The sequence below is a fragment of the Dasypus novemcinctus genome, chromosome 24 (assembly GCF_030445035.2).
Source record: "Dasypus novemcinctus isolate mDasNov1 chromosome 24, mDasNov1.1.hap2, whole genome shotgun sequence".
Lineage (NCBI taxonomy): Eukaryota > Metazoa > Chordata > Mammalia > Cingulata > Dasypodidae > Dasypus > Dasypus novemcinctus.
Window position 1 is genome coordinate 53,511,193 of NC_080696.1, and position 23,405 is coordinate 53,534,597.

Sequence of the window (23,405 nt, forward strand, 5' to 3'; positions counted from 1 at the left end):
TAAATTTCGTTTATTGCACCTTTCATTCCTGTAAGATCTGCTATTTTTCTATGTATGCTTTTAAATTCTTATTTGTGCTCACCCAATGTCTTTTTTTAAAAAAAGATTTATTTTATTTATTTCTCTCCCCTATCCCCCCATTGTCTGCTCTCTGTGTCTATTCACTGTGTGTTCTGTGTCTGCTTGTATTCTTGTCATGTGGTGCTGGGAATCCATGTCTCTTTTTTGTTGTATCATCTTGCTACATCAGCTCTCCATGTGTGCGGCACCACTCCTGGGCAGGCTGTGCTTTTTTCATGTGGGGTGGCTCTCCTTGCAGGGCGCACTCCTTGTGCATGAGTCACCCCTACATAGGGGACACCCCTGTGTGGCAGGGTACTCCTTGCATGCAACAGCACTGCGTGTGGGCCAGCTTACCACACAGATCAGGAGGCCCTGGGTGTCGAACCCTGGACCCTCCATATGGTAGGCGGATGCTCTATCAGTTGAGCCACAACCACTTCCCATCCAATGTCTTCTGAATATCCTTAATCTCTTTAGCCATCTCATTGAATTTATTAAGGAGATTTGTTTGAACATCTATGATTAGTTGTCTCAACTCCTTTATGTCATCTGGAGGCTTATCTTGTTCCTTTAACTGGGCCATATCTTCCTGTTTCTTGGTATGGATTGTAATTTTTTGAGGGTGTCTTGGCACCTGGGTTACTAGAGTATTTTTTCTGGGTGCACTTTTTCTCTTTAGTTTAGGGCTTCCTGCCATTTCTCCCTTGTTGGTTGTACAGTAGGAGTCAAGGATGTAGTTGGTGCTGTAAGCTGTGTTAGCTCAAGCTGCCCTCATTACCCCAGGGACCAATAAAGCTTCTCCCAACTTTCTCCTTTGCCAGGGGTAGGGACAGAGTCATAGCTGTGTGGAATAATCCAAGTCATGCAGGCCTAGTGCAGTTGCCCAGAGAGACTGATGAAGCTTCAAGCCCCTTTCTCCCCTGCCTGGGGAGATGGAGTTGCAGGTATAGGCAGCAGTTTATGCAGTGCGGGTCCAAGATGACTGTGGTTGCCCTGATAGACTCCTGATTATTCAGCCTGTGCCAGCCAAATGTACTTGCCATTACCTGGATAGGCTGTTGCAGGGCCCGCCAGCCTCCTCCCTGCCAGAGGTGGAAATGACGCTTAGGCTGGGGCTGCAGGCTGATCTGGATGAAAGAAACCAGTTCCTACCTGAAAGAAAGAAATTTCTCAGATAGGCTGTAACCTCTGAAGTATCCAATCTATGGAGAAACAGAGGAAGGGCTTGCATGCTAGGCTTAGGGGTATAAATTGTGTCATTCTTCTTTGTTCAGGGCACCAGCCATATTTTCTGGTTGTGTGCCCCTTCTTGCAAGATTGAGAATAAATTCTTTTCTTCTCCACAATCGAGTAAGCCGTATTTTCTTCTAGAAGAAAATTTCTTTCTTACAGGTAGTAACTGGTTCTTCAAATTTTTAAAGAGCTATCTCACACTCTTCATCATAGGGATCTCCTTCTTTAAGGGGGTACAGGTTGTTTTGTCTATACTATATGGGCATTTGTTTAGTTATGGCAGTTTCAATAAGTTTTTGAACTAGCCCTCAGGCACATGGAATGATACAACTTTCAACTGTGGTAAGCACCCCAGCTGAGATAATGAGGGAAGTTAAGATGGACAGTACCACCATTTTCATTTTCCAAACCAATTTTTAAGCCATTCTGTGAGTGAATTGCTAATGCCAGAATTTTTTGCTAATTCCTCAGATAGGGCTGTTAGGCCTTGTAAAGTTTTAGTGATAGTTCTGTCAGAGGCAGTGTTATTGGGGCTGAATGCATAGCAACTACCTCCAATCATAACACAGACTCCCTTTTTCTCAGTTAGCATCATATCTAAGGCCATTTTATTTTTCCATGCCATTCTGCTAGTAGCATCTAATTGTTCTGCAATTCCCTTAACTGCATTCCCGGTGTAATTAATACATCTCTGTTGATTTTAATAAAGTAATTAATCTAATCTACATTTTTATTAATAGTGACCCACCAGAACAAGAATGACTCAAACCCAGCTGCTCCCTGATTTCCAGCCTTAAAATCATCTGGGACTCCTCAGGGAACTCCTAGTGTCAAGATAGATCCACTTGTCGAAAGAACCAAGGAGACTTCTCTCTCCCTCCCTGGGATGTTATTTTAGCTTCTTTTTCAAATGCCAAGATGAATGGGATAGCCAATTGGACCAGAGCACAGGTTCCGCCCCACCTCTCAGGCAGTATTGGTCGGAGAACACCCTTTCCACAGGACCACCACAGGTCTGCTCGAGGTCTGACCAACTGGAAAAATTGTCAGTACTATCACTGCTCACATTCCACACTCATGTACACGAGGCCATGGTTCCAAGGTCCCAGAATCCTTCCTCCTGTCTAGAGAGACAAGCAGAGTAATTCCCTGGGCCTAGATGGGAGGTGGATGGCCTTGATGTTTCCTTTTTCGACAGGTGGGAGGAAAGAGGACAACATACTACAATTTTCACCAGGAGTAGCATTCTGAAAGAGGAGTATCATGCACTTAAAGTCCCTTGAATGCTTTTCCATACCTAGTGGAAAAGGTACAATGTGAGCTGTCGGTCAGCCTGTTGCACAAGCCTAATGGTTGCTTTTGTTCAGACTCTGGACTGTATATTTGATCCATTCTGCACAGGCATTTGTGTCCCCATATCCTGTCTCTCTTTCTATGGTTTGCTTTAAATCTTCTGCCTTAAGTATCCTGACTGCCTTGGGATTATTTTAAATTGGGGGACTGGCTTTTGGTTGGTTTTCCTGTGGTATTTCTGAAGGGTTGGCTGGAGAGGGCGTTGTTGATGTCCTATCTACAGGGGGAGGAAGGACTGGGATACGGAGCCTCCCCAGAGGCTCTTTCCCTGTAACGTCTGCTCCCATTCCATACACTCTATCGATCACTTGGTCCCTGCCACTGCTCCCAGTTTCTAATTTGTCTGCCTTCTTAATGGTTATTGCTACTGGATTGCACTGAAGACTTTTGCAGTCTGGTGGGGTATTACCTTTATAAAAGATTATTTTACCCTTTAATGGCCTTGAACTTGGTGAGACCCATCCCATATTCACGGTCCATCCCTTACACTGGGTAGCCCACCATACATCATCCCAGGAGGGGCAAAGGGGGGCTTGACTGTAACCATTCCCACTGGCTCTGGGCATAGGTATTTATTTTCCCCACTCAGCCATCACTGGTGCTCTCAATTCCCACAGTCTATTACTTGGCAGGCATCAAACTACACAGTCTGGGACTCCAGACCTTCAGTCACATTTATAACTAATTTGATGGGGCTAGTTGCTTCTCAGGTTTGAAACATTATGGCTAGTAAGATTATTTTCACCTGTAACTTAAGGACTGAAGTTCTCCTTTGGTATTCCGATAGGACTGGGGCCATTGTTGACTAGGACGATACACAGCTCAACCTCCTCCCTCCCCCCCCAATTATTGTCTTTTCAGCGTGATTTTTAAGGGATCTGGGGCTGAAAATATTGCCAAGATTCGGACGAAGTTGTTGGGTACTTATCGCCCAGTTCAGGTACTGGTTCTTTTACTCAAGTGTAGTGAATCCAGCCTTTTTCGGCCATTCGGACTGCTATTTCCATTATCAGCAAGACTTGATAAAGTCCTTCCCAGGTTGTTTGGCGTTTGGGCTCTTTCCATGACTTGATTAGGACCCAGCTGCCCAGTAGATGTTGGTGGACTGCAAATTCAAGAGGCAGAGTCTGAGACAGAAAATCCCGATGTTTGAGAGATGACAAAGTAGAAGACATGGCCAGTATATCATTTTAAAGAAAGAGATTTTTTTGCCTCAAAGGAGGGGAGTTCTCCAGACTTTCCTGGGAAGGGCAGACCAAAAAGCATTTCATAAGGAGAAATTCCCAGTTCCCTCCTAGGAGCTGTTCAGATTCTTAACAGAGCTATATGTAAACATTTAATCCATTGTAATTTGGTTTCTAAGACCAATTTAGATGTTTTTTTTTTAAGGTTTGGTTCATTCTTTCCACTTTCCCTGAGGATGGTGGGTGCCAGGGTGTATGGAAGTTCCATGTGACACCTAGACCCTGCATAATATTTTGTAACACTCTGGATGTAAAGTGACTACCATTGTCTGAATCTATGTTTTCTACTAACCCTTGTTGGGGAATGATTTGTTTAAGGATAATCTTTGAAGTCCCTGATGCTGTAGCTGAAGCAAGAGGATACACTTCTCCCCACCCTGTCAGGTGATCCACAATAACCAGAACATACTTCAGTCGACCTACAGGGGGCATTTCAGTGTAATCAACCTGAATGCTCTGGAATGGTCTGAGGCCGGGCTCCCTCCTCCCTGGTACTTGTTTTCTTAAAACTTTTTTATTAACTTTCTGACAGATTGTACACCGTTCACTTATTTGTCTGGCTATAGTATAAAGACTTACACACCCAAAATGCTTGAGCACCAGGTCACACGTGGCCTGTACTCCCCAGTGACTCCCTTGGGGCAAAACAGCTAGGACTTCCCTCATTATTTGCTTATTCAACATCTGCCGCTGCCTGGGAAGAGCCACTTCCCTTGGCTATCTAAGGCCGCCCCCAATTATTCTAGTTCTTTTACTTTCTTTTCAGAGAATACAGGGATTCCAATTTCTTTGGGGATGGAGGATATCAGGACCATTAGTTCCAGAGGGGAACAGAGAGAAGCCTCTTTGGCCTTTTCATCTGCCAATCTGTTGCCTTTTGCTTCAAAGGTGTGACACTTCTGATGCCCATTTATATGTACTACGACTATTTCCCTTGGTAAAAACAGACTGGCTAACACTTATTTTACCAGTTCCACATAGACTAATTCCTTACCTCTGCTCTCGATCAATCCCCTTTCTTCCCAATTTTTCCAAAGATGTGGACCATACCAAAGGCATATTTAGAATCCGTGTAGGCTGTACCATCTTTTTCCTCTAACAATTTAAGGGCTGATTTAATGCATACAGCTCACAAGTTTGAGCTGACCAGTCATTGGGCAGTTGGCCAGCTTCTTTCACCTCACAAGCTAGCCCATCAACAACATCATAGCCATTGTGCCTTTTGCCTTCCAGGACCCTAGAAGACCCATCTATGAACAATTTTTCCCCCGAATGTAAGGGAAGATCCCCTAGGTCGGTCCGGACTCGGGTTTGGTATTCAATTAAGTCTAAATAATCATGTTCAGGGGTTTTTATCTGATTGTGCCCTTTCCAAAGGAAAGAGGCTGGGTTCAGATTATGATCAATTATCAATATTAAATCGCCTTTTTCCACTAGAATCGCCTCATACTTCAAAATTTGGGAATCCATTAACCACCTTCCTGATTTATGAGACAAAATAGTGCTGACCTGATGAGGAGTGCTAACAACTAAGGTCCCTCCAGAGGTCAGCTTTCTGCTTTCTTCTACTAAGAGAGCAGTTGCTGCCACAGCCTGGAAACAGCCTGGCCATCCCCTGGAGACAGGATCCAGGATTTTGGAAAGGAAGGACACAGGCTTCCTTTGGCCTCCCCAGATCTGGGTTAGGACTCCCAAGGCTGTCCCCTTATCCACTGTCACAAACAGATGGAAAAGTTTTTCGAGGGAGGCGAGGGCTAGAACAGGGGGCTTGCACCAATGCCTGCCTGAGCCCCTCTAAGGCCTTTACTTCCCCCTCCTTCTACTCTAATTTGTCAAGCGCCTCCTCCAACAGTTTTTGGTATAAAAACCCTTTGGTTTGGGATGCATAAGAATCTATCCATAATCTATAACATCCCACCAATCCCAAAAATCTTCTTAGTTCTTTTTTTTTTTTTTTTTGTCTGGGGAAGAGGTAATTCAGTAATGGCCTGAATTCTTTCTGGGTTTATCTTCCTCCTTCCCTCACTCATGAGATGACCCAGGTATTTGACTCCCTTTTCTACAAATTGTAGCTTACTTTTTCACACTCTTAGCCCTTAATCTCCCAGGAAATTCAGTAAGCTCTTTGTAGTTCGGGCCATTATCTGCCTTTCTTCACCTGATAATAGCATATCATCTACAGATTGTAAAAGGGAAGTTTCAGATGGCACTGCACTTTCTCCAATACTTTTTCCAGTTCCTGCCCAAAGAGATTGGGGGATTCTGTGAAGCCTTGGGGTAAAACTGTCCACCTATATTGCTGTTTTCTTCTGGTAGAGGGATCCTCCCATGCAAAGCAAACAAGTCTCTACTCTCTGGGTCCAAGGAACAGGCCCAAAAGGCATCCTTTAGGTCTATGACACTAAGCCATTTAAGATGGTAGGGAATTTTACTAAGGAGAATATATGGGTTTGGGACTACTGGGTGCTGAACCTGAACAATTTGATTAATGGCCCTTAGATCCTGTACCATCCTCCAACTACCATCTGATTTCTGAATGGGCAGGATAGGAGACTTGAAGGGGACATGGAGGGCCTCAAGTCCATCCCGAAGGAGGCCTTTGATGATGGGCTGAAGTCCCTGCCTCCCCTTATGGGGAATGGGATATTGTCTTCAACAAATAATTTCCCCTTCCTTTTTCAATTTGATTTTAATAGGGGGTACCTGCAAACCCCCTCTAGTCCCTTCTCTCACCCATACTTCCTCTCTGATATCTTTTTCATCTTCTTCAGGGAGCATGGCTAAGACTACTTCATTCTGCCCATCCCTTACTTCCAAATCCAGACCCATGAATACTATTAAGTCCCTTCCCAACAAATTACTTCTGGCTTCTGGGATGTACAACAAAGGGCTACAATTTGATTGACCTCCCAACAAACACTAGTGGGAGAAAAATGGGGACCTCAAATCCTTCTCCTTCTACCCCTGAGACTGTAAGGGAACTGCCAGAGAGTTTGATCCCTTTGGGAAGACAAGTCACAGAGAATCAGGCTGCCCAGTGTCCACTGAAAATGTAATTTCTTCCTGGTATGGGCCCACCCTTAGATTTACTAATGGCTCCCAGTGGGCTTTAGAAGTGAGGAGACTTAGACCCCCCCACCCCTCAATCCTCAAAATTCATGAGGGGGATTACCCAACTCTTTCTTTAAACTAGGGCATTCCCTTTTGAAATGACCAGGCCTCCCACAGTGACAGCACCCTGCAGAGCGTTGCATTCTTCTTGCCCCGTTATCTAAATAAACCCATTTTGCATCTTTATCTCCCCTCAGCCTGTTCCCTACCTCACTCACCACCAATCTTTTAACCATTTGGTCAACTGTGTTTACCATAACCTTTGCTTTCTGTTTCTGCTTTTCCTCCTTGCTCCTTACAAACACTTTCTGGGACTCTCTCAATAACTCTTCCAATGGCTTATCCATCCATCCTTCTATTTTCTGAATCTTCTTCTGAATGTCAGGCCAAGACCCTTTCACATAGCTGACTTTTAACATTCCCTGAGCCACAGGATCATCAGGGTCCATCCCTGAATATTTCCTCACTTGGTCCCTCCATCGTTATGGGTAAGCCGAGGGAGTCTCATCCTTCTCCTGAGCTACTTCAAAGGCCTTATTCAAGTTTTGAGATTTAGGTACAGGCAATTTGATCCCCTGTATAATGAGGTCTCTAAGATCTTTCATTTGTGCTCTGTCCCCCAGGTCGTTATTATCCCAATTAGTGTCTGTGTTTGGGAACTTCTGTTCCACTGCCATTACCCCCTGTCCAGGCGGATGATGCCTTTCCCACTCCTTCATAGCTGCCCTCCACACCATTCCTCTTTCTTCTCCTGTAAAGAGGATATTCAGTATGGACGTAAGTTCAGGTCAGGTGTATAAACTAGGACCTAAAAATTAATCTACTTGTTCAGCCAGCCCTGCTGGATCTTCCATTAGTGATTTCATCTCCTTTTTGAAGTTCCTTACTTCAGTACCCATCAGTGGGGCATTTACATAGCCAATCTCCCCTGGCCCCATTGGTACTTCTCTCAGTGGATACAAAAGCTCAATGGAGTTTTGCTTTCACTCTCTTCTCCTCAGGTACTCTGGGGAATGGAAAATTATATATATATATTTCTTACACTGTTCCAATTCTTTCCTCAGCTGTTAGTGGGTTGTAACCGGTAGGGCTGTTGGCCCCACTTGATTCTCCAGTTCCCCAGGTTTAGAATAGGTTCTGTTGGGCCCTCCAACTCAAATGGCCCTTCTCCCGGGAGGGGGAACGAGGGAGGAAGGAGATTCAACAAGGGTTCCCAGGGTTTAGTTTCTGTAGCTTTTGTTTCTGAAGCCTTAGTTTCTGCAAGCTTAGTCTCAGGGTCTAGATTTGTAGCTTTCATAGGATAGAGAGTGGCCCCCTTTCCCTTTAACCAGCACACAGCACAGCCAGACTTCTTTGGAGAAGGGTGTTTTCCCATTAACATGCAGTACCAGGTCGGCACAAAGCCAGTCCTCATCTGTCCCATATTTTGGCCAGAATACATCAGGTGGTAAAATAGTTTCCTTGGTCCAGATACAACAGCAGTATTTAATCATTTTCTTCTTTTCTTTTCCCTTGGTCTGATCACTATTGGTTCAATGCCTTAACTTCCCTACTAACAGACTATCTGGAAGAATATCTCCAGGGGATCCTACAGATACCCCCTTCTTTTTCCCAGTCAACTGACTGCTTCTATTTCCCATACTGAATCTTGTCTGGGTCTCTTTCTCTTGCATCTCTGGCTTCATCCATCTCTGGCCCTTTCCCTCGTGGGAGAAGGGAACATGAATTGGGACTCCACACTCACTTCATGCTGCATGTCATGCATCTCATGCACACACAATCAACTGCAGACTTATCAGAATTTCTGACCACCAAGGTAATACTTAATAGCCTTTGCTCTTACCTTGGTCCATGCATGGAATCACCTGGTCACAAGAGGCAGATTTTCCCTTCCCTTTTTCTCATCCACAATCAGCAGATCTAAGTGTCTGTTCTCAGGCCTCCTGCCTGCCCCCTGGTGGCGTACAAGACTGCTTAAACAGTGGGGCACGCCTCCCCATCATCCACCCCGAGGATCCACTCTCTGAAGCTTCAGAATCCCGGATGAGCCCCCAAAGCTGTAAGAAAGAAATCTTCTTCTGGAAGAAAATAAGACTCATCCAATTACGGAGAAGAAGAGAATTTATTCTCAATCTTGCAAGAAGGGGCACACAACCAGAAAATGTGGCTGGCATCCCAAACAAAGAAAAATGACACAATTTATATCCCTAAGCCTAGCATGCAAGCCCTTCCTCTCTTTCTCCATAGATTGGATACTTCAGAGGTTACAGCCTATTCTAGAAGTCTAACTTTCCTGTGCAAATTTTCCAGTTTTTGACTAACCACTTCCCCCATCACATTCCAACCATTTTAGCTTTTACCTGCTCCTTTTGCCAAATAAGGAATGGAATTTAGTGCTGAATTGTATTGACTCAGCTCTTTCTTGTGCGTCCTTTTTACTGGCTATAGGACTGACTTAGGCTGGTTTCCTTTGCTCCTGCTTGACCCCAGAGTGGGAGATTGAGGCAGTAGCTGGCCAGGTTATGTTAATTAATATTTTCTTCCTTTATGTGAAAACTAAACCAATCTCCATTTCTTACACTACTGTCACTGTGATTTTTCGGTCAGCTGGGCTTCCCCTCACGCTGGGGGCGGAGTCAAAATGGTGGCCACCAGCCTCTTTCCCACCTGGACAAGTTCAAACTTTAGCTGTTCCTAGAGTTATACCTTAGCCAGCCAAATCCACCAATCAGTAGCTGAAATCGGTGGCCAACCATCTCCTCCTCCCCTGTTTTTGAGAAATGGAGCTTCAAATTCCAACCACAGAATAGCTCCTGGGGCAGCTTGCGTTGCCAAAGTAGGACAATCACTGACCTCCATGGCCTGGCTGGCAATTTCCCGGAGAGGCTGATGCAAGTCGCCCAGCTTCCTCTCTGCTGGAGGTGGCACTGGGGCCTAGGCTAGAGCTGCAGTGTGACCTGGATGGGAAGAAGCCAGTCCCCACCAGCACTGGGATTCTCAGTCCGCCCCGCTTCCCCTCATGCCAGTTCAGATGGCGGCTCCCACCTCTTTCTGACTTGGACAGGCTCAAACTTCAGCTGTTCTCAGGATTATACTCTAGCCCGTGAAGTATCTGAAGTTGGTCCCAAACATCTCTTCCTCCCCTGCTTTGGGGAAGTGGAGTTTTCAATACCAGCCAAAAAAACAGCTCCTGAGGTGGCTTGTGCCTCCAGTGGAGGATGGGCACCAGCCCCTGTGGCGTGGAGCCTCTACTTGAGAGTCTTCTCTGCAGACGGGCAGTCTCCTCCTTCCACTCCCCCATGGATGTTGCAGGATGCCCTTCTGGTCTCCTGGAGCCCCCAAACAGGTGCTTCAGCTAGCTCCAGAGAGCTCTGGGTGTTTGCTAACTGACCTGTAGCAGGAGCTGACTCTAGGAGCGCCTTACTCAGCTGCCATCTTGCTGGTTGTCTCTGAGAGTCTTTTTAAAATTTTTATTTCCAGCCTCAGTACAGTAAACCATAATGGGCAGGGGGCAGAAAACACTTAAGAAACTGGCAAGAACGAGGGAGGCAGGGTCTGCCTGGTCAAGCCGGGTGAGTCTATGAGATACTCTTATGCCCTCTAGTGGTGCAAATGAAAATTCCGCCTGGCTCGCTTACCGGTTTGGCAGTCTTGAGGAAAGGGCTGATAGCAAGTGAAATAATTTGTCCATAGGTTTATAAATGCAGTCATCCATAATAGGCTAAGTTCTGTCCAATTTTGATTGAAAAAACAGTGATAAATTTTACTTGAGGCCTGAGGCTGAGAGATAGGGCTCTGAGGTCTGAGGCTTTTGGGATTTGAGAGCTGGGTTCACCTCTAATTCACCTCAACTCTTCTCCCACAGGGCCTAATGCAACATTGTTTAATTCTTACTTAAAAAATGATGCATGGGTGTGTGTGTGTAGCTCAGTGGTTGAGCACCTTCTTCCCATGTATGATGTCCAGGGTTCAATCCTTGGTACCTCCCAAATAATAATAATAATAATAAAAGGGATGCATGAACTTGGTATGAAAGTTTAAACACACAAGATGGTATAGAATGACAATACATGTTCTCCACGCCCATAACCTGGGCGCAGGCCCCTGTCTTCTCTTCCTGATGGTAGACATTGGTACTAGTTTCTCAGGCATTCCTCCAGTTGGGTGATCAAACTTTTCTTGGTTTGCCTGGGAGTTTCCCAACCTTAACACTGAGAGTTCTACCTCCTGGGAAACTCCTTGACCCCAAAACTTGGACAGCTGGTTACCCTCCCCTCCAGAGATATGTATACACCATATACAAACACATACGGATACCAGCCACTTCATTCAACCCCTTGATGTTATTTTAATTAAAAATATATTTCAGGGGACTTCTGGGAAGATGGAGGATTAGAGAGGCAGAGGGATCACTTCTCTCCCAGAAAAAATAGCTAGAGGACAGACAGAGACTCTCTGGAGGGCTGCCTTGGGGTTCAGGACACCAGGGGAAGGAGACACACCACCCAGAAAAGAGAGGGGCAAAGGGGAGGAGTCTCAGCTAGTGAAAAAATGCTGAGTAAAGCTGCAGAAGCAGCAGCTAGTGCCCATCCGTCCACCCTTGGAGAAAACAGCAGTGTGTGAACTGCAGTGGATATAGGCTGAGGGATTTGCAGAGGTCCTTGTCCCCAGGAAAGGGGAGAGGGAGGGACTCAGCCTACAGCAAATTCAGATTTTAGCCAGCAAATGTGGTCTGCTGCATTGGAGGGGGGGCACCCTTCCAGACTGGGTGGGGCTGTGACATTGTTTGGCAGGGAGCTGAGGAAAATTTGCCTTCTTAAACACCCTCCCTACTTCTCTAGGCAGGTTGCTGAGGAGTGAGAGCCTCAGCCATGGGAGGAGAATAGCTTCTAAGCAAGTTTGATTGTAAGGCTTACCCAGCCCTGAGGACTGCACCCCGCCTCGTGAAGTTACACTGAATGCATTTTCCTCTAGTACCTGGGGTCTGAGCTGAGATGTCTTCCAAAGAGTGCCATCTTCTGGCAGCTCGGAAAAGTGCAAGAAAAGGGAAAAATAATAAATAAAATTGGCAATTGGGTGCTTTTACTGCCACTCTTTCCAAGGCCATTGGAAACTGGCTAGCACCCCATTACTGGGTCCTTTGCCCTGGTTTGAGCAGCTAAACAGGGACAATTCTAAATATCTAGAATAAGTCAAACTAAAAGCCAAAGTACAGTGGTAGCATACAGCTACTTAACAGTCAATCCCTAGGCAAGAGAGAGAAACTGAACACCAGAGTAAATTCAGCATCAGAATTAGATGCCTAGATATCAGCAAAAAAGAACAAGCCATACTAAGAAAGGAAGATATGACTCAGGCAAAGGAACAAACTAAAACTCTAGGCAAGACACAGGAGTTGAAACAGCTAATCAATGAGGTTCATAAAATCTCCTAAGTCAAATCATGGAGTTGAAGGACAACACGGCTAAAGAAATAAAAGACATTAAGAATATACCGGGAAGGCGGCGGATTTGGCCCAGTGGTTACGGCGTCCGTCTACCACATGGGAGGTCCATGGTTCAAACCCCGGGCCTCCTTGACCCGTGTGGAGCTGGCCCATGCGCAGTGCTGATGCGTGCAAGGAGTGCCGTGCCACACAAGGGTGTCCCCCACATAGGGGAGCCCCACACACAAGGAGTGCGCCCCGTAAGGAGAGCCGCCCAGCACGAAAGAAAGTGCAGCCTGCCCAGGAATGGCACCACACACACAGAGAGCTGCCATACAAGATGACACAACAAAAAGAAACACAAATTCCCATGCCACTGACAATAACAGAAGTGGACAAAGAAGACACAGCAAATAGACACAGAGAACAGACAACTGGGGCCGGGGGGCGGGGGGGGAGGAGAAATAAATAAATAAATAAATCTTTAAAAAAGAAAAACTAAAATTTAAAAGAGAAGAACAGAGAGAGTAAAGAATGGAAAAAATTGAGCAGGGGCTCAGGGAGTGAATGATAGCGTGAAGCACACCAATATACATGTTATGGGAGCTACAGAAGAAGGAGAGAATGGAAAAGCAGCAGAAAGAGTAATTGAGGAAATAATGGTCAAAAATTTTCCAACTTTCACAAAAGACATGAATACACATGTCCAGGAAGCACAGTATACTTCAATTAAAATAAACTGAATAGACCTACCCCAAGCCACATAATATGCAGGATGCCAAATGCCAGAGATAATGAGAAAATTCTGAAAGCAGCAACGGAGAAGCGAAACATCACATAAAAGAGATGTCCAGTAAGACTTAATGTGGGTTTCTCTTCAGAAACTATGAAGGTGAGAAGGCAGTGGAATGATATAATTAAGGTACTGGGGGAAGTGGACGTGGCTCAAGTGATAGAGCATCTGCCTACCATATGGAGGGTCCAGGGATTGATACCCAGGGACTCCTGACCCGTGTGGTGAGCTGGCCCATGCACAGTGCTGCTGCGCACAAGGAGTGCTGTACCATGCAGGGGCACCCTTGCGTAGGGGTGCCCCATGTATAAGGAGTGCACCCTGCGTGAAAAAAGCACAGCCCATCCAGGAGTGGTGCCACACACACAGAGAACTGATGCAGCAAGATGACACAACAAAAAGAGATGGGAAACGGACTTTGGCCCAGTGGTTAGGGCGTCCGTCTACCATATGGGAGGTCCGCGGTTCAAACCCCGGGCCTCCTTGACCCGTGTGGAGCTGGCCATGCGCAGTGCTGATGCGCGCAAGGAGTGCCGTGCCACGCAAGGGTGTCCCCCGCGTGGGGGAGCCCCACACGCAAGGAGTGCGCCCGTGAGGAAAGCCGCCCAGCGTGAAAAGAAAGAGCAGCCTGCCCAGGAATGGCGCCGCCCACACTTCCTGTGCCGCTGACGACAACAGAAGCGGACAAAGAAACAAAAAAAGCAGACAAAAGAAACAAGACGCAACAAATAGACACCAAGAACAGACAACCAGGGGAGGGGGGGGAATTAAATAAATAAATAAATCTTTAAAAAAAAAAAAAAAAAGAGATGCAGTTTCCCAGAGCCACCTGACAATGCAAGTAGATGCAGAAGAACACACAGCAAATGGACACAGAGCAGACAACGGGAGAGAAGGGGAGAGAAATAAAATTTAAAAAAATATAAAAAATAATAAATAAATCTTAAAAATAAAAATAATAATAATTAAGGTACTAGAAGAGAAAAACTGCCAGCCAAGAATTGTTTACCTGGTAAAACAGTCCTTTCAAACGTGACAGTGAGTTTAAAATATTCACAGAAACAGAAATTAAGAGAGTCTGTAGGGAAACGGACTTTGGCCCAGTGGTTAGGGCGTCCGTCTACCATATGGGAGGTCCGCGGTTCAAACCCCGGGCCTCCTTGACCCATGTGGAGCTGGCCATGCGCAGTGCTGCTGCGCGCAAGGAGTGCCGTGCCACGCAAGGGTGTCCCCCGCGTGGGGGAGCCCCACGTGCAAGGAGTGCGCCCGTGAGGAAAGCCGCCCAGCGTGAAAAGAAAGAGCAGCCTGCCCAGGAATGGTGCCGCCCACATTTCCCGTGCCGCTGACGACAACAGAAGCGGACAAAGAAACAAGACGCAGCAAAGAGACACCAAGAACAGACAACGGGGGAGGGGGGGAATTAAATAAATAAATAAAATCTTTTAAAAAAAAAAAAAAAAAAAGAGAGTCTGTAAATAAGAATTCAGCTCTGCAAGAAACACTAAAAGGAGTTTTACAGCCAGAAAAGAAAAGACAAGAGAGGCTTGGAGGAGAGTGAGAAGTGAAGACTATCAAAAAGGGTAAACAAAAGGGCAAAAAGAAAGACAAAAATTAGATATGACATATACAAGCCAAAGAATAAAATGGTTGAAATAAGTAATGCCTTTACAGTAATAACATTGTATATTAATGGATTAAACTCCCCAATCAAAAGACACAGGCGTGGGAGCAGATGTGGCTCAAGCAGTTGAGTGCCCTTCTCCCACATGGGACGTCCTGGGTTCAGTACCTGGTGCCTCCTAGAGAAGATAAGCAGATGCCACAACCAGCAGAGGCTACAACCAGCAGATGCCACAACCAGATGCTGCCACAACCACTACAATAAGCAGAGACCACAACGAGCAGATGCCACAGCCAGCAGACTACACAGCCAGTGGAGTGCAGGTGTGGTTCAGGCAGTTGGGCATTCACCTCCTAAGTGGAAGGTCCCAGGTTCAGTTTCCAGTGCCTCCTAGAGAAGAGGAGCAGAAAAGTGAGCAGACACAGCAAGTAGGCAACAAGCAGGCAGACAAGGGAGCCATCTTGTGGGGGCAGGATTTTTAAAATAATAAAGAAATCTTTTAAAAGTGAAAGAGGCAGACTGAAAGAATGAATAAGAAAACATGGGGAAGCAGACTTGGCCCAGTGGATAGGGCATCCGTCTACCACATGGGAGGTCCGCGGTTCAAACCCTGGGCCTCCTTGACCCGTGTGGAGCTGGCCCATGTGCAGTGCTGATGCGTTCAGGGGTGTCCCCACGCAGGGGAGCCCCATGAGCAAGGAGTGCACCCTGTAAGGAGAGCTGCCCAGCACGAAAGAAAGTTCAGCCTGCCCAGGAATGGCACCACACACACGGAGAGCTGACATAACAAGATGACACAACAAAAAGAAACACAGTTTCCCATGCTGCTGACAACAACAGACGTGGCAAATAGACACAGAGAACAGACAACTGGGGTGGGGGGGAGGGGAGAAAAATAAAATAAATAAATAAATAAATAAATAAATAAATCTTTTTTTAAAAAAAGAAAGAAAACATGAACAATCCATATATTGTCCGCAGGAGATTCACCTTAAACCCAAGGATACAAATAGATGGAAAATGAAAAGTTAGATAAAGATACATCAGGCAAACAGCAACCAAAATAGAGCAGGGGTAGCTATCCTGGTGTCGGACAAACAGACTTGAAATGCAAAAGAGTGATTAGAGATGCAGAAGGCAACTATATATTAATAAAAGGGACAATCCACCAGGGAGGAGTTAATTGTCATAAATATCTATGAACCTAACCAGGTTCCCCAAAATATATGAGGCAAACTCTGGCAAGACCGAAATGAGAAATAAACAATAAGAGTTGGAAACCTTCAACATACCTCTCACATCAATATATAGAACAACTAGACAGAAGATCAACAAGGAAAGAGAACTTGAATGATATGATAAAGAAGGTGGACCTGACAGATATATACAGACTATACAGACACTGCACCCTAAATCAGCAGGTTATAGATTCTTCTTAAGTGCTCATGGATCTTTCTCCAGGAGGGACCAAATTCTGGACCACAAAACAGTTCTCAATAAATTTAAGAAGATTGAAATTATACAGAGCATCTCCTCTTATCATAGTGGAATGAAGCTGAAAATCAATAATAGGTAGGAAAGGGGGAAATATGCAAACATACGGAGGCTAAACAACATACTCCTAACAATCAGTTGGTCAAAGAAGAAATTGCAAGAGAAATTGATAGATATGTTGAGATGAATGAAAATGAGAACACAATTTATCAAAACTTACGGGATACAGCAAAGGCAGTGCTAAGAGGGAAATTTATAACCCTAAATGCCTATATTAAAAAGAAGAAAGAGCTAAAATCGAAGATCTAACTAAACAACTGGAGAAACTAGATAAAGAATGGCAAATCAATCCCAAAGTAAGCAGAAAGAAAGAAACAACAAAGATTAGACAAGAAAGAAATTAAATTGAGAACTATAACAACAACAAAACAATAAAGAAAATCAACAAAACCAAAAGCTGGTTCTTTGAAAAAATCCATAATATCAACAAACCCTTTGTAAGAAAAAAGAGAGCAGATGCAAGTAAACAAAATCAGGATTGAAAGGGGGGACATTAAGACTGACCCCACAAATTTAAAAAAGGATCACAAAAGGATATTTGAGGAAAAAATTCCATTTACACTAGTATCAAGGAGACTCAGATATCTAGGAATTAATTTAACCAAGAATGTAAAGGTTCTGTATTCAGAAAACTACAAAACACTGCTAAAAGAAATCAAAGAATATCTAAACAAATGAAAGGACACTCCAAGTTCATGGATTAGAAGAGTAAATACTGTGAAAATGTCAATTCTACCAAACTGATTTACAGATTCAATGCAATATCAATCAAAATTCTAATAGCCTATTTTTCAGAAATAGAAAAAAGTCAATTATCAAATTTATTTGGAAGGAAAGGGATCCTGAATAGCCAAAAATACCCTAAAATAAAGAAGAAAAGTCAGAGGACTCAAGCTTCCTGAACTTTAAGTGTGTTATAAAGCAATAGTGGTAAAAACGGCAAGGTGTTGGTATAAAGACAGTGTATTAGTCAGCCAAAGGGGTGCTGATGCAAAATATCAGAAGTTGGTTGGCTTTTATAAAAGGTATTTATTTGGGGTAGGAGCTTACAGATACCAGGCCATAAAGCGTAAGTTACTTCCCTCACCAAAGTCTTTTTGGAGCAAGATGGCTGCCAACATCTGCAAGGGTTCAGGGTTCCTGGGTTCCTACATTCCTGAGGCTTGTTTTCTCTGGGTTCAAGGTTCCTTTCTTCCTGGGGCTGGCTTCTCTTTCCTCTGTGAGCTTACTTCCCAGGGTTCCAGCTTAAGTCTTCAGCATCAAACTCCAACGTCAGAACTCTAACATCAGAAACCCTCAACTCTGTTCTTTGCCATGCCTTTTATCTGGGGGTGAGGACTCAATACCCTAATCATAACTCAATCATGCCCAGGTACAGATCAGATTACAAGCATAATCCAATATTTCTTTTTGGAATTCATCAATATCAAACTGCTACAGATAGACACACTGATCAGTGGACTCGAATTGAGAGTTCAGAAATAGACTCTCACCTCTATGGTCAATTGATTTTTTTTTTTAAAGATTTATTATTTTTTTTAAATTTATATGTCTTCCCACCCCACCCCCCACTGCTTGCTTGCTGTCTGCTCTCTGTGTCCATTCACTGTGCGTTCTTCTGTGTCTGCTTGTCTCCCTTTGTTGCATCACCTTGCTGCATCAGCTCTCTGCAGGCACGGGCAGTCACCTCTTTGCAGGCAGGGGCCGTCAGTTCTCTGCGGGCGCAGGCCAGCTTGCCTTCACAGGGAGGCCTTGGGAAGCGAACCCAGGGCCTCCCATATGGTAGACAGGAGTCAAATCGATTGAGCCACATCTACTTCCCATCAATTGATTTTTGATAACCTACAAAGTCCACTTCTCTGGGACAGAGCAGTCTCTTCAACAATGATGCTAGGAGAACTGGATATCCATAACGAAAAGAATGAAAGAGGACACCTATCTCACTATCTCACTCCCTAAACAAGAATCAACTCAAAATGGGTCAAAGATCCTGGATAAAAGCCAGGATCATTAAACTCCTAAAAGATAATGTAGGGAAACATCTACAAGAACTGTGGTAGTTGGGGATCTTTAAATCTTACACCCAAAGCAGAAGTAATCAAAGAAAAATAGATAAATGGAACTTCCTCAAAATTAAACACTTCTGCACCTCAAAGGACTTTGTGAAGAGGGTAAAATGGCAACCTACTCAAAGGGAGAAAATATTTGGAAATCAAACATCTGACAAAGGTCTAACATCTATGATATATAAAGAGATCCTACAACTCAAAAATAAAAAGACAAATGGCCAGATTAAAAATGGACAAAAGATCTGAATAGACATTTTTCTAAAGAAAAAATGCAAGTGGTAGAAAAACACTTGAAAAAAATGTTCAATATCATTGGCTATTAGGGAAATGCAAAAGCTACAATGAGATATCATTTCACACCTACTAGAATGGCCACTATTAACAAAAGAGGAAACTACAACTGTTGCAGAGAATGTGGAGAGATTAGAATGCTTATTCACTGCTAGTGGGAATGGAGAATGGAACAGCCCCTGCTGAAGTCTGTTTGGTGGTTCCTAAGGAAGTTAGCTATAGATCGAGCATGTGACCCGGCAATACTGCTACTAGATACATACCCAGAAGAACTGAAAGCAGGTATGTGAACAGACATCTGCACACAAGTGTTCATAGTGATATTATTCACAATTGCCAAAAGATGGAAACAACCCAGTTGTCTATCAATTCATGAATGGATAAACAATACATGTGGTGGAATATTATTCAGCTCTAAGAAGAAATAAAGTCATGAAGCATATGACAACATGGATGAACCTGTAGGACATTATTGTGTGAAACAGGCCAGGGACAAAAGGACAAATACTGTATGAGTTTGCTATTATGAACTAAATACAATGAATAAACTCATGGGGTTAATAGTCAGAATTGAAGTTACCAGAGAATAGAATATGTTTAGAAAATGGAAAACTGAGGTTTAATCTACACAGAATTGGTAAAAAGTTGTTTGTAGAAGTTTGGAAATGACTAGAAATGATGAAATACATCATGGGATTTGTAATTAATTGTGCTAAGATACGGGTATTAGTTTTTTTGTTTTTTTGTTTTTGTAGTACTGAAACTACTCTAATATTGATTGAAGAGATGAATGCACAACTCAGTGACTATACCAAGTACCATTGCTTGTATACATACATGAATATTATGTACAACAAAATAATAATAGGTGGGTTGGGGGGGGAATATACCAAATGTAAGATATGAACTGTAGTTAGTAATAATACTTGATGATGCTCTTAAATAATTTGTCACAAATGTTTCGTGACAATGCAAGGTATTTGTGGTGGATGATGTATGGGAGCCCTGTTTGATGTCATCCATTTGTAAGTTCACAGCATTTGCTATACACTTATAGTTTATGTATGTTCGTGTATGAATGATATACTTCAACAAAATGTTTTTAAAATGAAAAATATATTTTGTAGATTCCATATCAGCTCTATCTGTATATTTATCAAGTATGTGTGGAGTAAGCATCATGCACAGACCCTGTTTTAGAAGCTGAAGATACAGCAGTGAAAAATGAAGAAAAAAGAAAAAAATCCCTCAGGTTGCTGACAGTCCAGGAATTAGCCCCATTGGATTTATTTATCATTCTCCTGTTCATGGTTTAGGATGCCCCCAGTATTCTGTTACCATGACTGAGGCTGGCCTGAACGTCTATGTGTCGGAACTTTTCACAAATGCCCAATAGAACTTCCTGCAATGATGGAAATGCTCTATATCTGTGCGGCCCAATATGTGACCACTAGTCACATGCTGCTATTAAGCATTTGAAATATGGCTAGTGAGGCTGAGGGACTGAATTTTAAATTTTTAGAAAACTTTAATTTAAATAGCCACTGGCATGGGACAGCATAGGCCTACAGGACAAAGCCCTGAAAATTTTTTAAAAAGGGGGTGAATCAAAGGATATGTGCTCTTGTAATTTTGAAAACTAAAGGCAAATTGCCCACAAAACCAGTTGGATTTGTTATCGATGGCTGCAAAACAAACCACCCCAAATTCAGCAGCTCAGACCCACATTTACTATCTCACAGTTCCTTTGGGGCAGGACTATGGGCATGGGGTAGCCGCATCCACTTTTTAGGCTCTCGCCAGGCTGTGATCGAAGGGCCGGCCGGCTGTGCTCTCATCTGGAGGCTCAACTGGGGAAGAATCGCTTCCAAGCCTTCTTGAGATTCATGTCTTTCTGGTTGCAGCACTGAGGGCCCTGGCTTCTTCCTGGCTGCCCTCACCTCTTCGTCACATGAGCCTCTCGAAGTGTCCACCTTACTTCTTCAGAGCCAGCTCTGGAGGGAGAATCTCTAGAGAGAGTCCACCGGCAACATGGAATCTTATGTACCGTAACATAATCACGGGCGTGCCAGCCCATCTCCTTTGCCATGTTCTCTTGGTTAGAAACAAGTCACGGGTCCTGTGCGCACACAAGGTGTGTGTGCGTGTGTTGTGGAGGGGGCTGTATTATACACGCACATCAACACCAGGGTTCAGGGATCACGGGGGACACTTAGAGTCTATCCCCAGAGGTTAGGCCATAGACTTTCCCACCAAAAATGTGTGGGAGACCCTGTTTCTCCACAGAGTGTAATTTCATTTATTTAGGGGTACGGGTATTACTAGTTTTCCTCATTCTTCCCCTGGCAAACTCCTCCATCATGCCTTAGCTAATGTCCCTTCCTCTGGGAAGCCCACCCTGACCACCCTACACTAAAGCAGATCTCCCTGCAATTTCCCTTAGTAGTGCTTACCGCAAGTTAGCAGAACAATATTTTTAGCATCTGTCATCCTCCCGGCCTCCATTGCCTGTTAGAGACCACATCTTTCCCACTCACCCTATCCCCAACACCCTGCAGAGGGTCTGGCACAGGGTAGACCACAGGGCCTCTTTGGGTCTGAATGAGTCTCTCTTGACAGTAAAAACTGAGTTTGCAAAGCCCTCAAGCAGAACCTATTCCCCAGTTGCACGCTTGCATCAGAACCCCAGGGGATCTTTTTTTTTTTTTTAATAAATTGGATTTTTAAAAAAAATTTTTTATTTCTCTCCCCTTCCCCCCAGTTGTCTGTTCTGTGTCTATTTGCTGTGTGTTCTTCTTTGTCCACTTCTGTTGTCAGCGGCATGGGAATCTGTGTTTCTTTTCGTTGCGTCATCTTGTGTCAGCTCTCTGTGTGTGTGCGGCGCCATTCCTGGGCAGGCTGCACTTTCTTTTGCGCTGGGCGGCTCTCCTTAAGGGTGCACTCCTTGTGCGTGGGGCTCCCCTACGCGGGGACACCCCTGAGTGGCACGGCACTCCTTGCGCGCATCAGCACTGCGCGTGGGCCAGCTCCACACTTAAAGGATGTTGGCTCCCAGAGCAGCTGCCAGCAGCTGAAGGAGGGGAAGCGACGATGGTGGCAAGCATTTTCCTCAAGAACATAAAGGGGCTGGAATCATTAGGTCGACAGTTGTTGATGAGGTTGGGGATCGGGGAGGTTGGCAATATGTTTACAAACTAAGAAAGGGGTACTGGGGACATTTTGACCAAGAATGCCCAGGAAAACCAGGAAGTAGGCAGGACACACCTGGTCTAGGCTCCACAGCGATGGGGGAGAGTGGAGACTGGTAGTTCTCAAAGCGTGGCCCCCCCCTCCCAGCAGCATCAGGATCACCTGCTGCAAATGCAAATCCTTAGGTACACCCAGACCTGCGGAAGCGGAAACTCGGGACAGGGCCCAGCAATCCATGTTTTAACCAGCTCTCCAGGGGATTCTGAGGCACACTGAAGTTTGAGAAGGGCTGGAGCCAGACTGTATGGTTTCAAATCCTGATTCCTTTTCTATGTGTTAAAAAGCTAAGCTAACCTCTCTGTGCCTCAGTTTGCATAGCAGTAAAATAAGAATAATAACAGAACCTAAGTCATAGGTTGCTGTGAGGATTTATTCATTTAAAACACTTATAATAATAAGCGCACAATGTGCACTATTAATATGATTTCAATCCTATTCTCATATCTCTGACTGAGTGCATAACCTCTTCGAGAGGTCATTTCAAGAGCCCAGGGGCACTCAGTGGATTTGAAGCCCTAGTCTGGCAGCTCTCCTGCCCCTTTCTCCTCCCCCTGTACCCCCACAGGGGCTGGCAGCAGCCCACACATGCGGCAGTTACCAGGCCAACACAGTGGCTTATAAATACCCATAGCACATCTTTTCTGCCTCCAAGTCACCCCCAACCCCAGAGCGGAGAGAAGGTACATTTAGCTGTGAAGAGTTTAGCTGCTTGGGTGCCTGGCACAGGAACAGGAGATAGAAACGGTAAAGCTTGAGCACTGGCCTACTAGGGCTGCTGCCTTCACAGTCAAGGTATTCTTGGGGAAGATGCCCACATCGACAGCTAAAAATAATCCTCCCACTGCCAGCAGGTCAGGAGAAATCAACCCAGGGTGCTGGGAATGGGAAAAGGGAGGGGCAAGTTTGCATTCAATGATCCTGGCTTAAGAAAGCAATTTAGGGGAAAAGGATGTGGCTCAAGCAGTTGGTCTCCTGTCAACCACAGAGGAGCCAGGGTTTGATGCCCAGGGCCTCCTGGTAAGGGCAAGCTGGCCCACGCAGAGTGCTGCCCCATGCGGGAGTACCAGCCAACACGGAGAGCTGGCACAGCAAGATGAGACAACAAGAGATTCAGAGGAGAGAAAATAAGAAGACATAGCAGAATAGGGAGCTGAGGTGGCATTCTCCTAGGGTCAGTTCTGGAGTCACCTAATGAGAACACAAGCAGACACAGAAGAACGCACAGTGAATGGACACAGAGAGCAGACAAATGGGGGATGGAGGTGGGGGAAAAATAAATGAATAAATCTTTTAAAAAACAGAAAGCAGTTTAGGGGAGGCGGATGCAGCTCTGGTGATTGGGCTCCTAGCTACCACATGGGAGGTCCTGGGTTCAATTCCCCGGGCCTTCTCGTGAAGG